Source organism: Crocuta crocuta, unplaced genomic scaffold (genome assembly GCF_008692635.1).
Source record: "Crocuta crocuta isolate KB4526 unplaced genomic scaffold, BGI_CrCroc_1.0 scaffold222, whole genome shotgun sequence".
Taxonomy (NCBI): domain Eukaryota; kingdom Metazoa; phylum Chordata; class Mammalia; order Carnivora; family Hyaenidae; genus Crocuta; species Crocuta crocuta.
The window spans coordinates 475,874-493,615 of NW_027528806.1; the positions used below are offsets into that span (position 1 = coordinate 475,874).

Below are 17,742 nucleotides of genomic sequence, written 5' to 3' on the forward strand. Positions count from 1 at the left end.
TGCTGGCAAAAGCCTGGGTGAGGTTAGCCTTACACAGGCAACAGCCACCAAAAGCTCAATCTTGGTGGCCTCTCCTTTCTGAAAAGGAACATTTTAAGATGATCCAAATAGCCATCATGTTGCTGAGACGGCGGTTCTGCCATGCATGTTAGAAATTCCAGAAAATGCTCTCCCAGAAATGTAGTAGAGGAGGGTATGATGAGAATTCAAGAAAATTGAGAAGGCAATTACTTGGTTAGCAGAAATCTAAGAGAAAAGGATTTCACAAACCTCCCCAGGCAGAAGCAATAATATGGGATGTAAATCTATGGCTGTGCCATATGCAGCTTTTCTCCTTCCTTTACAGTGGGTCACAATCTTGGCAGCCTATTAGAACCACCTGCATTTAAAGATCACCAATTGCCTTGGCCCCGTGCCCTGGGATACTGATTAAAGTGGTCTGGTGTGGGGCCCAGGCATTGGTATTTTATACCCTCTCCCTAGATTATCATAAAGTGGGGCCCGGCTTTATAGGCTGTTGCAGCCATGCCTGGAGCACCTGGTTCTTGGGTTAGCCTTGCAAGCAAAAATGATATTGGGTGAAGAGGGTGGGGTGGCTCTGGCAGTGGGCCTTACAAGAATCAATGCTCCAGAAGGATTTCTCGACAGAGTGATTCTCAACCAAGCCACTGGTTTTTGGGGTTTTTCTGTTTGTTTGCTTGTTTTTTGTTTTTTGTTTTTTGTTTTTTTTTTGGCCCGGCACACTTGTTTTCTGCTATGGCGTTAAACCTGAGCTCCGAGATTTTTGTCTTCTTCATTGAGATCAACTCGTGCCTGTGAGATATTTTAATTCATGTTCCTTCCTTGTCTGAATAATGTACCCATAATAAATTTGTGCACTACTTTTGCTGATGAGTTACTTTGCATCTGTTATGGCTTCTTGCTTGTGTTTTTCAAAGGCTTTGTAGCCATTTAACTTCTGTTATTCATTTTCACTTTTCCATTTGTGTTTGTTCTCTTTAAAATTCTCAGTAGACTACATAGACTAGATTGCTTGTTGTTTTTGAAATTGGTCTTCCAACTATGCAAGTGAACACATTTTTAAGATTCATTTTCCACGGCAGACTGTTAGTACTTAAGATATATGACTACACTGCTGTGAAGATATTTAACAAAATTCCACAAGTCCTTTGTTTGTTTTGCCTTAATACAAATTCCTCAACTCTCCAAATATGCACCTTAAGCAGGTTTCTCACATTCAGGATGGAGGTTCTTATAGGGTAAAGGTATCATTCTTCCTTTGGCTTCTTTTTCAGACAGCCTTCTAGACTTCCTGTTTGAGTTTCAGAACAAGATTCAGACTATGAAAATGTTTTGGACTGTCCTGCAATATGCCAGAAGGGAGGAGAGGGACAGAACTGGGGAAGCCTAAAAGATCACGGTGGAAATATTCCTTCAGCAGAGATGAAGTAGGACAGGGAAGGTTCACAGAACCCACAGAAGCCAGCCAATGCAGGAAAAAGGCCATTGGTGACTTCCTCCCATGGATTCCTAGAACCTTTATGGCACAAATGCCCAGAAGACAAATTGGCTTCACAATAATAGACCGATAAAAGGGAGGAGGGCAGAGTTCTGGCATTAAGGATATCGAGGTCACTGTTGGCCAAGCAAAGGGGAGTTTGTTCTTTAGAATTACGTAAAAAGGAAGGGAGTTTTGGAGGCCATGTGAGAGAACCAGAAGACTAAGTTGGCACTGACTTAGTCTGGGAAATTTGCCACCAGAAGACCCAGGGCTCAGGGACAAAGAGAGGGAGTTGGAGGTCTGAGTGGGTCTCATATTTGCTTTGTGGGTTCTGGGAAGTATTTTAAAGTGTTTTCATTTAAACTGGGGCTTTAAGAGGAGTCTCCATTCACATCCAACATAACTCACTCATATTAGGAAAATAAATTATGAGAACATTTCAGTGTGTTTCTTCTCATCCTGAGGCTCCCTCCCTGACCTCGCCTTCTGCTCCAAGTCAGAGCATTACTTGCGTGTGTGATTCAGAGGGGTGAAAAATGATTTGAGCTTAGAGGTAGGTGCACCTTGAAGAAATTTTAGAAGTGTGTGAGGCCACTTCTGCAGATGAACCAGTGAGAACAGAGGATCTGGATGGGGCCAGGCATCTTCCCATCCTTCTCCAGCCAGAGGCAACTGTCCACTTGTTGGCAGAAGTCATGATTGCCTTCTCTTTATTTTCTCTTTGTTTTCAAACATGGACTAACAATGAGAATTGAAGGAATTTTTAAAAACAAAAACAAAGAAGAAATACTCTGGTTGGAACCCTGGCTTCTATGCTTCAAAGCTGTGCAATTTGAGGCAGGTCACTTAATCTCTCTTAGCCTCAGTTTCTTCATCTGCCAACTGGGAGTAATATTAGTACCTGTCTCTTAGTTATCTTGTAGCTTAAATAATACATATGAAGCACATACAACAGTATCTGGCACAGAGCAAGAGCTAAATAAATAATATTGATAATTATTACCTACATGGAGAAGCATAAGAGATTCATAGAAGCCAGAGGAAAATAAAATAGCAGTATATATCAAAATCAATTCAACCATTATTAAAAATGTCAGAGACTGTAGTTTCAGCATTTCTAGGTACTATTTGCTAAGTCTTTTTAAAAATCTTGTTAATGTTTATTTATTTTTGAGGAGGAGAGAGAGAGAGGGCGAACAAGCAAGGGAGGGTCAGAGAAAGGGAGATGTATAATCCAAAGCAAGCTTCAGGCTCCTAGCTGTCAGCACAGAGCCCCATGCAGGGCTGGAACCCATGAACTGTGAGATCATGACCTGAGCCAAAGTTGGACATTTAACTGACTGAGCCACCCAGGTGCCCCACTGTTTGCTAAGTTTTATATGAAAACTTTGTCAACTAAACTAAAAGGTACAGCATGGAACACACAAAGAACGAAAAAAATAGGAGGTGTTTTCTATCTTCAAGGAGCTTCCAACCTATTTGGAGAGATGGTCTATAGACACGCATGGATAAAGAGTCGCCAAAAGCAGACAGCAGATGGGTTCATGTTGCTTTCTGCTGCTTTGAGACTATTCTGTGCCTCTGCCAAGCCATGTTGCCTGGCAAGCAGTGCCTTCGAAAACATGAGGTGTTCTGTTCTGCTTAAATATTAGGAAGCAGTGTTATGGGAACCAAAAAAGTAACTCATCCGCACCCACAGAGATTCCTATTACAACATGCAGCCTGGCTTGACACTGACTGTGCGATGCAGCTTCCGTGCTACCACATAATGTTGTGATTCAAACACCACTGGCATCATAATCAGCTGGCTGTTCTAGTGATAATAGTGCCTATTACGAGATAGCGGTGGCTTTCACACAATGGGGGATTGTTTTCCTCATACTTTGAAAAGCTGCCTTTAGATCAGTGGCTCAAGGTGGTCTGGTCTGAGGTCTTTGTGTTTCTCTAGGTTTTCCCTCATTGTTAGAAGACTGCTTGTCCACTTACAACATCCATTCTGTGTTTGGCCAGGAAGAGGGGAAGAATAGACAGTAGAGGTTTGTTTTCTTTTTTTTTTAATTTTTAATCTTTTATTTATTTCTGGGAGAGAGAGAGAGGGAGAGAGAGAGAGAGACAGCATGAGCAGGGGAGGGGCAGAGAGAGAAGGAGACACAGAATCCGAAACAGGCTCCAGGCTCTGAGCTGTCAGCATAGAGCCTGATGTGAAGCTCAGACTCATGAACTGTGATATCATGACCTGAGCCAAAGTCAGATGCTTAACCAACTGAGCCACCCAGGGGCCCCTGTCTTCATGTTTTTAAATACCATTCTCTTTCCTTCTCTCCTTCAGTGGGTACAGAGTCAAGGCAGAAAGACTAAATCAAGAGGATGCCCACTTGCTTCCTTGTCAGGTGATCTAATGTGTATGGGGACCATCTTCAGCAAGTGTACATAACTGGAGTCAGAGGTTAGGACACCCATTAGGCAGAAGGAGTTGGATGGCTACTTTTGCCCTTGAGAAAACTTGAGGAAGAAGTTTGACATGGAGGAGGCTTATTTAAAGAATCATTTGAGGGGGTTTCTGAAAGGGGACAAAATGAAGTTGAATGGACTTATATCTGGACAAGAGTGAGAAAGGCAAATCTCCCTAACATGCTAAAAACACCTCCACATTATGCAAAGCAAAGTACAGACACTATACTTTGTTTCAAATTATGTTTCTCAAAGTCTGATTTATGGATTCATCCACAGAAATAATGACTCAGTATCTCCAGTGGGCTGGTCAGAGAGTCTGCATGTTTGAGATGCCTGGGTGGCTCAGTCAGTTAAGTGTCTGACTGTTGATTTCAGCTCAGGTCATGATCTCATGGTTCATGGGATTGAGCCCTGAGGCAGGCTCTGCACTGATAGCATGGAGCCTGCTTAGGGTTCTCTCTTCTCCACCCCTCTCTCTCTGCCCCTCCCCCACACTCTCTCAGAATAAATAAATAAGTAAACATTAAAAAAGGAAAATCTGCATGTGTAAGGAACATCCCAAGTGATTCTTACACATAATATAAGCTACCAAATTACTGATTTAAAATATTTTTTCAGTATGATGATTTCTAAATTTGTGCTTTTCAAGCTTTAATGTGCATGTGAATCCCTGGGATCTCTTGAAAAAGCAGGTTCTGATTCCGTAGATCTGAAGAAAGTCTTGAGATTTTACATTTCTGGCAAGTTCCCAGTGATGCTGCTAGTCTGAGGAACCACACTGAAGAGTAAAGCTTTAAAACATTGGAGAGGGGTGCCTGGGTGGCTTAGTCCATTAAGCATCTGACTTCGGCTCAGGTCATGATCTCACCGTTTGTGGGTTCGAGCCCCGTCTCAGGCTCTGCGCTGACAGCTTGCTCAGAGCCTGGAGCCTCCTTCAGATTTTGTGTCTCCCTCTTTCTCTGACCCTCCCCTGCTCACTTGCTCTAAATAAATAAATAAATAAATAAACAAACATTTTAAAAAATCTAAAACATTGGAGAAAACAACAAACCCTTTGGACTGGGACATAAGGAGACAGATATAAATAGTAGGAGTGAAGGTAGGGGTACCCACTGCCATCCACAGAGTGTCACTTTTCTTTCCAAAGAGGTCATTAAGAGAAGACAGATGTGGCAGCAATAGAGGGAGCTTAACGGTGTTCACAGTGGGCTTCCCCAGACAAGCTGAGATAGAGAGGCAGGTGCAACAAGGAACAGTTATGAAGGTGTTTTTCCAATGAACCTGGCCTTGAGGATCCCAGGTGCTATGAAAAGCGCTCAAAGAATCTCAAAGACTGAGATAAATTGAAGTAAGTGAACACAGATGTTTAGAGGAGCTGACCTCCCAAGGTGCAAGAACACACAATTTGTATTGAAGAGTTTGTTTTCTTTCAACCCTTGCTTTTTACTGTGGTATTGCATTGTTTATAAGTGGAAGGAAGAGACTGATATACATCATGTACTAGTTGACTTTAAAAAAGTGTATTTTTAGTCCTTGCAAATTATGTCTGGATTCCTAATTAGGTGGATGCCACATCCGGAGCACAGAAGATGCACTCCAGAATCACCTCAGTGCATTCTTCTTCGGAAGGCGAGCTTGCTACTAACTGTACTCTACCCTCAGAGTGGCTTCCCTGATACCACTCTTTAGAGTTAACAGAGGACTTTTATATCCACTTATCCCATTTTACCTCCCAGCTACAAAAAATAAGTAAGACAATAATAACTATACTTTTTGCAGATTTTAAAAAACCAAATTACAGGGGCGCCTGGGTGGCTCAGTCGGTTAAGCGTTGGACTTCAGCTCAGGTCATGATCTCACAGTTCGTGGGTTCAAGCCCTGCATTGGGCTCTGTGCTGACAACTCAGAACCTGGAGCCTGCTTCACATTCTGTATCCCCCTCTCTCTCTCTGACCCTCCCCTGCTCACGCTGTCTCTCTCTCTCTCTCTCTCTCTCAGAAATAAATAAAACGTTACAAATTAAAAAAAGAAACAAATTACAGAGAGTTTTAGGGATTTGTCTCCGGAGCAGAGCCAAAATGAGAACTCTAGTTTTCTGAGTCCTAGCCCCATGATCTGTTTGCTACAATACAATTGCTTATAGCAAACAATACAATATTTCCATGGGTTAGTGGAGTCTCACCTGGATTAGAAAGGAAAGGAGGCTCTCTGTTCCACTAACCTGAAGCAAGAACACCACTGCCTCACAGACAACTGAAGAAGGCCTCAGGGGTTACAGAGGCCCCAGCCTGTCAAGCCCAGGGACACATTTCTGCCTCAGCAACAGAGCTGACTGGAAATTCTGGGAAATGTTCCCCTACAAACACACAAAAACACTGGATAATAATAGCAGATGTTTGGTTAAAATTACAGTTAAACTTATAAGCAAGTAACTGAGATTCACAGGAGGTAAGAAAAAAGCTGAAGCCAGAGTGGTCATCAAATCCTGAAACAGAGGGCTGCTTTGGGGGCATGAGCTGACCCAGACAGTTTGGTTCTCTGCGGGGTAACTCAAGTCCTGTGGGAATGAGAACTGAGATCCCAAAGAAGCTGGGGGTCTCAAACGCCTAGGAAAGAGTGGGGCCAGGAAGAGAATTCATCCTTTAGCAAAAGAAACCCAACAAAGAAATGTGTTTTTCTCAGGCCTTGGTCAAAGGGATAAAAACAGAAACAGCAACCAAAAGTCTTTCCTGAGATTTATAATTCCAAGCCTGTCCTCATAGAGGTTAAGTGTTTATTCTACTGATATGGTCTGGGAATCCCCAGGCAGCNTTCATAATACCCCAAGGCATCAGGTGTATGGAGGAATGCACCTTAAACCCAGACTCTTCAGGGCTCCTGCATTTAAGAGGATCCTTATATGAACCAAAAATTTTTTTAAAATTTAGAAACACATGAGAAATTAGTCCCTCATAAATTGGGCTCAGCAGAACAAAAGAGAAGAGAATTAGACTATAATAACCTGGGATGTAGTATCATCTAATACAAGGTGTGAAATAAATACGCTTAAAATATTTACAAAGAAACAGAGAGAACAATAAACACAGGAAATGAACAAAAGACCATCAAGAATAAACAGGAAGTTTTGAAAAAAACCAAACATTTTCTAGAAATGTAAAATATAGTAATTGAGATTTTAAAAGCAAAGGATGGATTCAATGACAGCTGAACTACAGGTAAGGAGTGAATTAACAAATTGGAAGAAAAGGCTGAAGAATCACCTTATAATGCCGTACAGAGAAATAAAAGTATGGAAGCTATGTAATTGAGGCTAAGAGATATGGAGGAAGATGTAGATATTCAAAATATATTTAATTAGAGTTCCAGAAGGAGATAATAGACAGAAGTAAAAGCAATATTCAAAGCAAAACTGAAAAACACACACTGAATGTGGGGACTGCTTGGGATTCTCTCTCTTCTCTGTCTGTCCCTACCTTGCTTGCATGCTCTCTCTCTCAAAACTAAAATAAATAAACATTAAAAAAAACCCCACTATTCAGGTGCATAAGTTTCTAGAAAGGAAAACTCAGGTTAAATGACACTGTGTGTTAATCTCTAGATTCAAACTATTCATTTTGCACTCTTGCTTTTTGGTATTTTTTTTTTTTTTGAGCAAAACATCAAAGTCTCTCTCTCTCTCTCCCTCACACACACACACGCACGCACGCACGCACGCACGCACGCACACACACAGACACGCACAGTGTTGGGAGGAGCCACCAGAAGCCATTTTGTGAAGGGCAGGGAGTTCAGAGCAGTTCTACTTGATATTCATTGTCGATATGAACAGAGTGAGGGGTTTCAAGTTTTCTAATATGGGCTAAGAATTCACGTCTGGGTTGAATTTTGTCTCCCCTGTATTCATATGTTGACATCCTAGCCCCCAGTTCCTCAAAATATGATTGTTTTTGGAAAATGGACTTCAAAGAGATAAGTAAGTTAGGGTGGGCCCGAAGCCAACATGACTCCATCCGTATAACAGAGGCGATCGGGGCGCACAGACACACCAGGGGAATGCACGCCCAGAGACACAACCACAATCGGAGGCAGACAGACTGTCTGCACGCTAAGGAGGGACGCCTCAGCAGAAACCAATCCTGCCAGCACCTGCATCTTGGACTTCCAGTTTCCAAAACTGAGAAAAGAAATTTCTGTTAAGCCACCAGTCCCTTGTATTTTGTCATGACAGCCATGGTGAACTAAGACAGCCTGCTTCTCCCCCTTCGGTACCCCTGTCCCCTCGCTGGGGATACTCATCAAAAGGCTCTGTTTCTTTGTCATTGAACATGAAGCTTTTGCTTTTTTCTGGGTCAGAATCAACCAGCTGGATAACCTATACCACACGGTCCAAAGGGCCTGATGCTCTCCCTTCCGACTCCTCCAGGATGCTCACGTGCCCGCAGCCGGCCGGTCAGATTGGCTGGCTGGCCGGAACCAAGAAGATCTCCCCACTCTCTTTCCAGAGAGTTCCTCCTAGTGTTCCTTTTCTAACTCAAGCCTCCCGTGGGGCAGAAGATTGATTGTCCCCAGCTGTGTCATGGTCTGTGCCTCCTGCACCATCCGTACCCCAAATGCTCACTTTTCTTTGGCGCCTGGGGCTTGCGGTGATTCCTAGGAGTGAGATGAATAAGACGTTGAAAGCCCAGGCCAGACAGTTCCCCACCCCAGATATGGAAACGTTGGGAGACAGACGTTTCTTAGGCCGTGCACCAGAGGCCTGCTGCGGTGTGTGCAAGAATGCGAACACTCCCACTGCAGTTAGACGGCCGCAGAGCTTTTGTAGCCTTGAGAGTTATAGACAAATGTAAAGCAGCTCAGAAAGTTCTAAATTCCTGAGTCCTGTTTGGATATGATTTGCTGGACTATTTTGGTCTCAATAGAGTTTTGAATGTTAAAGTTAATAACATCTCTAATAGAATATTGCAGTCGATGTCGAATTCCAGGGATTTCTTCTTTTTTTTTTTTTGAACAATGGGAATTGGAGCCTGTGGCTTCTCAAAGTACCTCAGTGGGTGGGACTCAGGAAAGGGGGCCTTCATTCTGCCTTTAATTGCTGTGGATCTAATTCTACCTGGGATTAAAATCTATGGTCCTAATCCTAACCCACTACTTTTTTCCTTAACCCAAGTACATAAAGAGCAATTATAGATAGTAATTATAAAGTTCCCACAAATATTCAATGCCCACTCCTGTGGGAAGATTATATATCCTCACCGTGGTGGATTGAGATGCGGCCATGAGCCTTCCTTTGAGTAATGGAAAGTGAATGGAAGTGGCATGTGTCACTTCCAGGTAGAAACCTTGAAATCCTGTGTGTCACTGTATTCTCCTCCCTCATACCCCCACCCCCATTTTTGGAAATCATGGAGGTAGGGCAGAGATGGGCCTCCATCAGCCTTGGGTTCTTGAGTGACTACAATGTAAAGCCAACTCACATGGGAAATGTAATAGCAGGAGATGAACTTGGTTGTTTTAAACTGTTGAGGCTTTCAGGTTTGTTAACTGTAGCACAAACTGGCCTATCGTTTAAAAATTAAAAAAACATTTTTTCAATGTTTACTTATTTTTGAGACAGAGAAGTATGGAGTACGAGTGGGGGAGGGGCAGGGAGAGAGGGAGACACAGGATCTGAAACAGGTTCCAGGCTCTGAGCTGTCAGCATGGACCCCCAGGCAGGGCTCAAAGTCATGAACTGTGTGATCATGACTGGAGCCAAAATTGGATGCTTAACCAACTGAGCCACCCAGGTGATCCCCCCAAATTGTATTAAAGTTTATTTATTTATTTTTGAGAGAGAGGGAGACAGAACATGCAAGTGTTTCATTCAGTAGGTTGTCTTTTAATTTTGCTCGTTATTTGTTGTGCAGAAGCTTTTTAGTTTGATGTAGTCCCCATTGTTGATTTTTGCTTTTGACTTTTGGCTCTTCTTTTGGTGTCATATCCAAAAAAATTATTGCCAAGACCTTTGTCAAGGGGCTTTTTCCTTATGTTTTTTTTTCTAGCTCTACAGTTTTGAGTCTTACATTTATTTATTTTTTATTTTTTAATGTTTATTTATGTTTGGCGGGGGAAGGAGAATGTGCCAGTGGGGGAGGGGCAGAGAGAGAGGGAGACACAGAATCTGAAGCAGACTCCAGGCTCTGAGCTGTCAGCACAGAGCCATGGGGCTCAAACTCACAAGCCATGAGATCATGGCCTGAACCAAAGGTGGTTGCTTAACTGACTAAGCCACCCAACCACCCAAGTCTTACATTTTAATTTTTAATTCTTTAAAATTTTTTTAAATGTTTAGTTATTTTTGAGAGAGAGAGAGAGAAAGAGAGAGCAAAGAGAGAGTGGGGGAGTGGCAGAAAGAAAGGGAGACGCAGAATCTGAAGCAGGCTCCAGGTTCTAAGCTGTCAGAACAGAGTCAAACATGGGGCTTGAACTCATAAGCTGTGAGATCATAACCTGAGCTGAAGTTGGACACTTAAGGGACTGAGCCACCCATGCTCCCCAATCTTTAATTTGTTTTGAGTTAATTTTTATGATTGGTAAACAGTAAGGGTCCAGTTTCAGTCTTCTCTGTGTGTGGTTACTTAGTTTTCCTGAAACTTATTTTATTGAAGAGACTATCCTTTCTCCATAGGGTATTCTTGATTCAAATACCAGTTGCCTACATATGTCCTATCAGCCACTCCTGAGGAACTAAATCAGGTGGTCAAATATATTCATTTACTCAGTTCACTCACTCATTCATTCACTCAACCATGATACTCTGATAACTTGCTATGTACTAGTCAGTGTGTTAGGCTCTGGGGACAGAGTAGAAAAGAAACCTAAGATCTCATCTCCCATAGGAATTAGAGGAAAGTGCAGGGTAACCTATGATAGAGAAATAAACAGGGCGCCTGGGTGGTTCGGTTTAGTCAGTTAAGCATCAGACTTCGGCTCAGATCATGACCTCACAGTTCATAGTTTGAGTTCCCACTTCTGGTGAGCCCCCCTTCTCTGTCTCCTTGTCTGCCCCTCGTGAGATTCTCTCCCTTGTCCACTTGCAGACCCCTCAAAACAAACAAACCAATAAAGAAACAAGATAATTTACAATAATGGTAAGCGCTATGAATAAAACAAAACGGCATAACAACAGGGGACTGACATTAGATCCAATGTCACAGAAGGGCTCCTTGAAGAAGTGACATTTGAGCTGAGACTTCCAGTCCCGGCTAGATAAGCAGAACTGAGGTGATTCTAGGCTCCCCTTCTTCCTCCTGAAACCCACTTAATGGTATCTGAAACTCCATTTCCACAACTGGAGGAAACAGCTTTTAAGTGCAAAAGCACAGTAGGGTTCCATTTTAGTGTGAATGGGTTTTGTTTGAACCATCCCTGGCCAATCCATCCATCAGTGAGAATGACTGGTCGTCAGACCCTACTGTGGCTGCCCAGGCCAGGGCCGCAGCCGAGGGCCGAGGGCCGAACCTGTGTGAATGCCGGCTGCAGTCAGAGCTCATTAGGGGGCTCTGCATTCACAGAACCTGGCCAGGGACGCGGGAGCCACACGCAGTCGTTTGAGTGAGAGAGAAAGTGGAGAGAATTTGAGGGAGGGTATTTCTCTCCTGAGGAGAAAACGGCCCCCAAGTCTTGGCAAGAGACGAGCAGGCCCACAATGCACCATCCCTTTAATGTTTTTTCCTATCCTGAGGCAGCTTTGCTTCCACAGTTTATACAGAAATTTTGTTTGCTTCTTCGTTTCTACCATGTTTAGTTCCCAGGGATCTGTTAATTAAGACCTTACTGCCCTTATTTTCTACCCCACACAGCCAGATGCTTAGTAAATGCTCAATAAATGCATGCCACTTGATCGCTTTCCTCGGTAATTATGTTCTAGAAATAGCAGTAGTGTATTACTGAGCTGCCTTATCTCCCTCCCTACCATGGGCTTTGATACCTCACAAACATTTATGGCTAACCAAAAAAAAGGAGAATCTCATGTCTTTTTAAAAAAAAATTTTCTCTAAGTGTATTTTTAAAGTCTGTTTAAGTGTATGAGGAAAAAAAAAAGAAGATATTTGATTGAAGGGTTTTGCTGAGATGGGAAGAGAATCCTTTGCTCAGGGTCTCGTTTGCTATCCATGGTTTTACCACCTACACTGTGGGAGGAAAGAGCTGCAAGTTGATGCCTCAGTCAACTGCTAAGGAGAGACCAAGATTGGAATGGAGAATTCCCGTCTCCTCTCCAAATCCTTGCTAGCTTGGAGAAGGAGGCCTACCATTTATTTATGGGACAAAAGGCGTTTTGAAAGTCTGAGCCTTTCCTGAGACAGGATGCATCTGATGTTTTTGCCTGGCCATTCTGGGAATCATGGACCGTTTTTATATGCTGGGGAAAGCACTCAACATATTATTCATTCTTAACTGTTGTCAGTGAAGTATCACAGAGCCTCTGTCTCTAATGAGATCCTTTCCCAACCACCCCGCAATACATGTCATGTTATCTTTTGCTTTGGAAAAACTGTTTTTAGGACATCATAGTAAGCAGTCAGAGCCAAGCTAGCATAGGTGATGACAAGGATGAAGTCTAGAGCCAGGCCCTGTGGCTTTGAATCCCAGCGCTACCGCCCACTGGCTGTGGGACTCTGAGTAAATCAATTGGTGTCCCTGAGACTTAGTTTCTCATCTATATAATGGGGCCAAGGAGAGTGCCTGCCTCATTAGGGATTTTGTGAGGATGAAATGAGAAGCTGTGAGTAAAGCACTCAGTCCAGGGTCTGGTACACAGACAGCCGTCTGTGAATATCAGCAACGATTCAATCATTACTGCTCCACCTCTGATGATATATTTCTAGGAAGAGGATTGTTTTTCTTCTTTCCTCTCTAAAACACAAGAGAGTTATGGAACACTAACCACTATGGCTGAAGGGCAATTTAGGAACAAAACAATCTCTAGGCCCCATCATTCTAAACCTCTATGTTTTATCACAGTATTCTAAAACCACTTTTAAATCATTCAGCATTTCCATTGTAGTATAATGTGTAGTATTTTAAAAAGCAGAGAGTTATCAGATGGGGGATTAGGTTCCATATTTACATGTAATGTACAGAGAGAAATGCTATTCTTTTTTAGGGGTTTGGTTCTGTTCCTGGCTTATACATCAATTTCCTCTTCCTGTTCAAACCCAGACGGTTCACATTCCTATGCAACTTTATGGTTATTGGTGTTTCTGTGGAAACAACCACCTAGGAAGTGGTATTTCCCAGGCTAAGAGCCTCCCAGTAAGCTTTCTTGGCAAGATGAGAGAAGGGTGTTTCAGATCCATAAAACCCATAATTTTAGCATGATTGTCAGATAATAAGGATAATAATAGAGTTGTAGAGCTTTAGAACTAGAAGAACATTAGATCCCATCTAGACCAACCCCCTCATTTTACAGATGAGTAAGTACCTTATGCTTAAACCGTGGTTGACAGCCCTAAAAGGGTTTTCACACGGATTATGTCATTTGCCTTCCCAATGACTCCTTAGATAGTCAGTAGGTAGGCATTACTTATCTCCACCTTGGAGATGAAGACACCGAGCCCTAAGCCACGGAGGAAGTCAATCAGTGGGCACATCTACAACCCAAGCCTTTGACTGTCTTGTCAGTGTCCTTCCCATTGCAGCTTGATGCCACTCAGGACTTTGTACGTTGATCGGGACCATCTAGACTCCAGATCTCTCTGACTTGATACTTTTGGACTTTGAAATGTCGTATGCAGAACAAACTCTGAGCCTGTCAACGTGATGTATGAGGCCCTCACCCCTGTCCTTTGCCCTCTCTTCAGTCTCATCCCTTGCCATGCTTGGTTTTTTGCTGTGGCAACTCCAAAAGCAATTATGGCTGCTTGCAACATCTTTCCAGCTTACTTTTTTTACACTAACTTTTTTTTTTTTTAAGAATGAGCCTGAGATGCTCATCGTGTGTGTGTGTATGTGCGTGCGCGCCCCTATGCTTCCTTCTTGAAAACCTACCTCAGCCCTATGCTCTTGAAAAGGTGGGTCTGTACGCTACATGAATTTACCCAAACCTGATTTTATCAGGGGTGGCCTTGAACTCTGGAGAGAGAAAAATGAAGAGCTCTGTAGATCTGAGAAGAGAGAAGAATCCTCGTGGCTCCAGAGAGACTGAGGAAAATATTGAAAGAAGTTAATGTTGTTCCTGATAACTTTTATATCACCTGGCTTCAAGTCCTCAGCTTTTGTGAGATGCTCCTGTTTGGTCCCCAAATTCTCCCTCTGGCAGGGGTGTTCTGGGAAACCAGCCCTTAAAAACAAACTAACAAACAACAAAGCCCTGATTTTTAGTGTTTGCCAGTTCCTACGGGGTAAATACTCCCACTGTGGGCTATTCAAGCTATCATGATATTACTGAATACAAAATAGGGGAGACATGCACATACATTTGCCCTTCATACTCTTGTATGAACTGACTCTACCTCACCACTGCATTGGGCTTAGGCTAAGTGAGTGTTTTTTGCTCTTTGCATCCAAATACTGTACTATATTACATTAAGACACTGTTGATTGGCTACTTTATTTGCAGCAATAAAGGAAAAAACACTACTTTAAAAACTATACCATAATACTTTAAGAACAGTCTTCTGCCATTGTGAATCAATACCACTAACCTCTGCTCCTTGGACACTTTCTTGTATCTATTCCTCTGGGCTTAGCAACTATTCCTCCCCTTAGCTGTGTTGCTAAGTGTGTGGTAGGCAATTCTTTCTTTGGTATCTTAGCAACAAAATGTAACATAGCTTCATTTACTTGTGGGTATCTTCTTGAATGTAGGAAAATACTTGCTGCTTTGTGAGAAAATACAGAGCTGTGGACATTCTTCTAATGATGACTGTTTTCTTAATATCAAGGTATGGTCCATCACTCTGTTTCCATACTTTTCTGTTTAGACAATACCTTTTCTCTGTAACACGAAATCATATGTAATTTCTTGAAGATATTTTCAACAGTAGTTGAACTCCACGTTAAGTGTTGAAAGTAACTCAAATCAACCCATGTCCAAATAAGCAAGTTTCTTCCTGTGGGTATGATGACAATTAATGTCATTGTAGCTTGCCTGGCCCATAGCTACTATGTCTCCATGGATATAAGAAGAATCCTAGTTTCAGAGATGTTACAATGTAGAGAAGAGTGCATTTTAGCATGGAGGAGGGCACTTGTGGGGATGAGCACTGGGTGTTATAAGGAAACCAACTTGACAATAAACTATTAAAAAAAGAAGCAAGGAAATATGGTCATCTCTGACCTCAGAAAGTGATTTGGCTCAGCTACCACTACCTTGGCTTTTCCTAGTCATCTTTTGCTCCTTCTTCGGAGTTGGGCTAAACACCCCACCTGGTGTTCTCATAGCATGCTTTGTATGTCATCGTGATATCACTGAATGCAGAGTTGGGAAGATGTGTGGTGTCCTAACTATCCATTTACCCAAGGAATATTATCTTTGATAACTCTTTGGGTCCACAGAACATTGCATAGTGTCTGGCACATAGTAGTTCTTCAGTAAATGCTTAATGATTGATTTGTGGGTCCTAGGAGAGAGTTTATCTTTCACACCAGCAGGTGCAAAGTTCAGGCCAGCAGGATAGCCCCTGTCTGGCCCAGGTCCTCTCCTGCAGCAAACCACTCTCTGACCATCCCCCTAATCTATCGAAATGTTAGAATGCACTGTCATTCTTATTTGCCTTCTTCCTCATGCCCTTAATATGGGAAACCAATTCATTTGCACATTCTACTGAGTAATAATGGCATCATGTTTACATCCCAGATACTTCATAACTTTTTCTAAGGAAGTGGGAAGGAACTAACTCACAGAAGATGATCTTGATAAGAATTTTGGGCTGATGTGAGGACATTTTTGAGCCAGGCTGCTTTTCTCTAAAGTCATACCACTTAAATAATTGCCCAAGTTCTCTTTCTATCCTAATTGGGAGCCATAATGTATTACTTTATTTTTTTTTAATGTTTTTATTTTTTTATTTATTTCTAGGAGAGAGAGACAGCGTGACCTATTTCTAGGTCAGAGAGAGAGGGAGTGACAGACTCTGAAACAGGCTCCAGGCTCTGAGCTGGCAGTCAGCACAGAGCCCAACGCGGGGCTCGAACCCACGAACCGCGAGATCATGACCTAAGCGAAAGTCGGACGCTTAACCGACTAAGCCACCCAGGCGCCCCCATAATGTATTACTTTAAATGGTCTGTATCATCTTTCACACCACCCCCTTTCGGGGTCTTCTTGCCATATGAATGGGATTAGCTTGGGCAAGGGACCAGCATAGGTGACCCACCACCACCTGTAGGGAAGGCACCACCCACTTGCTCTGGATTAACTCAACTATGTTTTATTATCTCCCAGCCAAGAGTCACAAAACCCAGCTCAAGTCATTGTGATATCTTGTTTCCTTAAATGAGAAAAATCTTCAGCCTCTTCCAGATGATCTTAAATCCTTCACTCCTTCGCGAGTGCAGCCACTTCGATCTTTGGTTTTCTCACAATACTCTTCTCTCCAGACACCGCTTTACCGTCCAAGGTCTGTCCTAACCTAGGAAAGTCGAAGGAAGAAATACTAGTTATAGATATCAACCACATAAACCAACAACAGTAATTCAAATTTACAATACAGTTTTCCCGGCTTTGGACTCTTGCACACTGGGATACTGGAAAGATATCAAAGGATGGGAAAGTGGGACCCAGTCCAACTCGAGGTGCCTGTGATTTAATTCGCAGACAGAGGTGGGTGGGGGGGACTGCTCCCCTGCTTCAAAAAGGCAAAAGTAAGTCGCTAGTAACTCTTCTTCTATATGGAGACTCTGTGGATAAGAAACCTCAAGAATGAAACACTTAATTACAACCAAACATGGAACAGACAAAGGAGCAAGGACTGTTTTATGTGAATCCTGCTTACAAAGGAAGGCAGCTTCTTCCAAATCTTGTAAGAGATCAGTGACAAGTGGGGATTTTTTATTTCTGGGCGCAGTGAGCAATTAACTTAAAGAGCCGTCCTCACTTAAGTTTTTATAGCAAATAAGAACAGGCTGCACCCNAAATATTTCAGCCGTTTCCCTAACTTTAATAGTTTCCATCCCTAACCTCAAAAAGGAAGGTAAAAATAACAAATGGAAGTGAATGGGGGTGGGGTTGCTCCTGAGTCTCTGTCAACTCAGAGTTGTGGCACCGACACGGGCCCAGGGAGGGGTGTGTGCCCACTCACCATCTCTCACCGGAACCCCTTTTGTTAACAGCTTCTCTTGGCAATCACCTCTTCCAGACGCATGTGGCCGAATGATACAGTTTGCAGGAAATTGTCAGGAAAAGGGTATTCCTGGGGTGGAGTCTCTGAGTCGCAGACTGGGCAAGCAGTAGAGAGCACAGTAGATTCAAACAGGCTAATGGTTTCGGTGCAGAGCCAATTTCAACAGCCATGCCGACTCCTGACAGTCCTACCCCTCCATTTCCATGCTCACTTGGGCTCCTGCAGCCTCCACCAGTCTCTTGGCATCCTCCCCTCCCTGCCCCCTCCTCTCCTGCCCAACCACCAAAGCCAAAGTCATCTTTGAATGCCATAAAGCAATTTCCTGCTTCAGACATTTCAATAGTTCCCATCACGCTCAGAATCATGCTCAGACTCCTTATCTCAGCCTGCAAGGCCCTGCAGCATCTGGCCACTCACTTCCCCTGCACATCAACTCACACGGTCTCTTCCTAGTTCCCTGGG

The 17,742-nt window shown here is 43.0% G+C and overlaps 1 long non-coding RNA gene across 1 annotated transcript; it reads right to left on the reverse strand.

The window, feature by feature from the left end:
• Positions 1 to 16,352: 16,352 nt before the first annotated feature.
• On the reverse strand, positions 16,353 to 17,531 carry LOC144224696 (uncharacterized). Its single transcript, XR_013333116.1, has 2 exons — positions 17,239 to 17,531; positions 16,353 to 16,569 (listed from the first exon to the last, which is right to left on the reverse strand). It is a non-coding gene; the product is annotated as an uncharacterized LOC144224696 (long non-coding RNA).
• Between the last annotated feature and the right edge of the window lie 211 nt (positions 17,532 to 17,742).